This window comes from Octodon degus, unplaced genomic scaffold (assembly GCF_000260255.1).
Source record: "Octodon degus isolate 3935 unplaced genomic scaffold, OctDeg1.0 scaffold00040, whole genome shotgun sequence".
In the NCBI taxonomy this organism is placed as follows: Eukaryota; Metazoa; Chordata; class Mammalia; order Rodentia; family Octodontidae; genus Octodon; species Octodon degus.
This window is the reverse complement of record NW_004524616.1, coordinates 2,845,777-2,849,225: the sequence shown is the minus strand read 5'-3', so window position 1 is coordinate 2,849,225 and position 3,449 is coordinate 2,845,777. Positions and strand designations below refer to the sequence as shown.

At 37.7% G+C, this 3,449-nt stretch overlaps 1 long non-coding RNA gene across 1 annotated transcript in view; it reads right to left on the bottom strand.

Moving 5' to 3' along the window:
- Positions 1-307: 307 nt before the first annotated feature.
- Positions 308-3,449, bottom strand: part of LOC111816780 — a 24,661-nt gene continuing 21,519 nt past the window's right edge. The window contains exon 3 of the long non-coding RNA XR_002821117.1: positions 308-391. This is a non-coding gene — a long non-coding RNA (uncharacterized LOC111816780). The remainder of the gene's footprint in view (positions 392-3,449) is intronic.

Below are 3,449 nucleotides of genomic sequence, written 5' to 3'. Positions count from 1 at the left end.
CAATTCCTACAGGAGGATAGAGGAGAAAGAGAAGTAGGCAATGGGAGAAGTTGTGCAATGTACTTTCATGACAAGCACATGCCAAAGTGAAGCCACATACAAGAAATTCAGAAACTCTGGGAAGAGCTACATCCCGCACCTTCCATCCCCTTTAATCGTTTGTTTCAGTAGTTCATCAGGTCCCCAGCAGCCAGCATGGTGCAGCATAGCGAAAGTAAAGAGACCTTTCAGGAAGCCCTGGCTGCTGCAGGAGATAAACTTGTAGAATTTGATTTCTCAGCCTCATGGGGTGGGCTTTGTAAAATGATCAAGCCTTTCTTTCATTCCCTGTCTGAAAAATATTCCAACGTGTTGTTCCTTGAAGTAGACATGGATGACTGTCAGGATGATGCTGCAGATTATGAAGTCAAGTCTGTGCAAAAAGTACAGCTTTTTTAAAAAGGGGGAGAAGGTGAGTGAGTTTTATGGCACTAATAAGGAGAAGCTTGAAGCCACCATTAGTGAGTTAGTCTAACTGTGTTTTCTGAAGAACATAACTACAGCTGTTTAAAACTTTTAATTTTTTTAATTTACAAAAAAATAAGTATGGAAACTATATACCAAGCTGTGATCTGATTATAAATGACCATAAAATATTAATTCTACCCTTTAAATAAAAAGAGAAAAGAAACTCTGGGAAAAGCACATAAAAGAATCCTTTAGGGAACAGTTACCTCCTACCTTATTCATTTTGGTTATTAGAGAAATGAATTAGTCGTGTATTCTGAGAAAGTTTATGGGAAGAAATTAGCAGAAACAGATGACATGTGTTCATTTGCAATTCACTTTCTAAAGCAACATTTCTGAGTAGTGATTCCACTTGAGAGAAGCGAGCCCTAAGAAACAGTTCTAAGCAAGGACATGTGATGGCATGAGGCACGCGTCGAGCTGTTCTTTATTCAAGCACCAATGTTGGGAGCCCGTTAGTTGTTTAGGAATAAAAAGACTGCGTAAGTAAGTACTCGGTCAGGGAACTGAAAGGACAGTCCTGAGAGGTTGCATAGCACACACATATACACAAAACATAATGTAATGCTCAGCACTTACAAGAAGGATGCAGCATTTATATAGTGAGCACAATCGCAGCAAGGTAGAAACGCACTACTTAAGTGGTGCACGGATGATGACTTTCCTACTTTGTTGTGCTTTATTTGCTTATCACACATCATATTTTAATTATAGGAAAAAATGAAATTCAGGTGAGAAATTTTGGGTGGTTTGAGACAAATTCTTTGTTCTCTACCGGAGCAATTCTGTAGTTAGTAGCAGAACAGATTTATTTTACTCCAGTAAAGACTACCCTAGCTAATGCCTTAAACGGAGCTCCAATTTTTTTGGTTGTCAGTGATAATCAACAAAACTGTACCTCTACAGATGTGATAGCTAGCTGGGACAAGTTTCTGGAAGCTTAATTTTATAAACAAACATTCATTGTATGTACCCAGAGAAGCTTTACTGCAAGGAAAATAAAAAATATAGATAGTGTATTAAAAGTAACTTTAGGGGCCGATGAGATAGCTTAGTAGACAAAGTGCCTGCTTTGGCAAGCTCAGGGATCAGGATTCGATCACCTGTCCTGCATGCTGCACCAGCCCTGCCCCCAGGGCAAGCTGAGACAGTGACAGAGTTTGGGCATGACCTGTAATCCCAGTACTGGGGAAGCTGAAAACAGGAGGATCACTAGGAGTCTGATCTGTGTAGTGAAATCCTGTAGACTCTGTACTAAATATATATAAATAAATACATACATACATACATACATAAAACTTTAGTATAATTCTCGGTGTCTTAGGAGAATGGACAGAACAAGGGAGATTAAGTCTGAGATGAATTGAAACCTTTCAATTGCATTAGGAGTTCTTTGATTCAGATTTATGAGCTGTCCAAAAATCCCACCTAGAGACAGAATTGTCTTCAAACTATACATTTTGCTGTTTTAAACCTTAAATGGATAGCATAAGCCTTATGCTTCTACATATTGTCCGAAAATGTATGCTAACAAAACGTAAAGCAGCTCCTCAACATTAAACAAAGCTCTGAAGAATGTCATTGTGGACCCGTGCAATAATTCCAATGAGCTGCAACAACAAAGAAATATCTGGGATTTCACTAGACATGAGAAGAATCTAACAATGTTATTTTGCTTCTTTATAAGGTTAACCAAAAATCACCAACCAGTATAACCCACTTGGCTTTGATCATAACAAAAAAACAGGCAGACAAAGAGCCAAGGTCTAGACTCTGGTTCTTCTGACATTCCTCAAATTATTTTAAAAGATGAATAAACAGTGGACATGTTGTCTCGGTAACCCAAGAGATTTCTTATCATATATATATTATATATCCAAAATTTAACATTTTTGTTCTCTGATGGAAAATACACTTTTCCTATTCATAATAGTTCAAACTCCTCTTCATCCACTTACAAATTCACTATGAACCTAATATCTTTAATGATACCTTGGGTCAGAACCAAGGACTTACATAAGACAACGAAAACAGTGTAAAACAGGAGCCAAAAAGCCACAGTTCTGAGATTCACATTCTGCCTTCATCATGTTCTTCTTGGGTAATCCCAGGCAAATTTCTTGACCTCTATGAGGCTCAGGAACTTCATTCACAAAGTCAGAACAAAAGCAGTACCTACCTCAAGGCTAACTGTGGATGTTAACTAAATTAGTTGATACTTACCGAGCACCTTGAATGGCATTTATTATGCTGTGTGTATATAATAAAGTGTTAACTACACTTACAATTAGCAGCTGCTGTGCCAGCTCCAGGAAATTCTTTGGAGATGATTACACCCACCCTTCAAGATAATACAGCAGGACTTACAGTTAATCTTTCCAGTTCATTTAAATGAACATCTGGTCTAGCTTTCATTCCAAACAATATCAGTTGGAATGGCTCAGCCAGACCATGACTAAATAAGGAAAACATTCTCTAATTCTATTGTACTGCTGACCAAAAACATTTTTTTTCTCTCTCTTCTTAGGTCCAGAGACAATATTGAAGCAGGGTAGTAATTCATTTTGCTTTACAGACAAAACATGTTTAAGTTAAATACACAGATTCCAAGTACAAATATCAGGATTAAATATTTTTAAGAGCAGAAACCTCACCATCATGTACCCTGGGAATGTGGGCACTGAATTCTAATCATTCCATGCAATGATTCCTCCCGCATAGAGAAAAGAGATGGAGTCAGTGAGACTCACCTAGCTGTAGGAATCTTACTGCAGTTGCATGTTGCTCTGTAAAGTATAAACCCTTTTCTACAAAATCTTAATGCCCTAGAGATGTCCAAAGTGATGTATATTTTTTGCTCCAGAAGAATTATGGAAATAAAGAGATCTTTCAGATCATCTGTAGCTCAACCAATGCATTGTAGGGAGAAGACAATTTAAGAG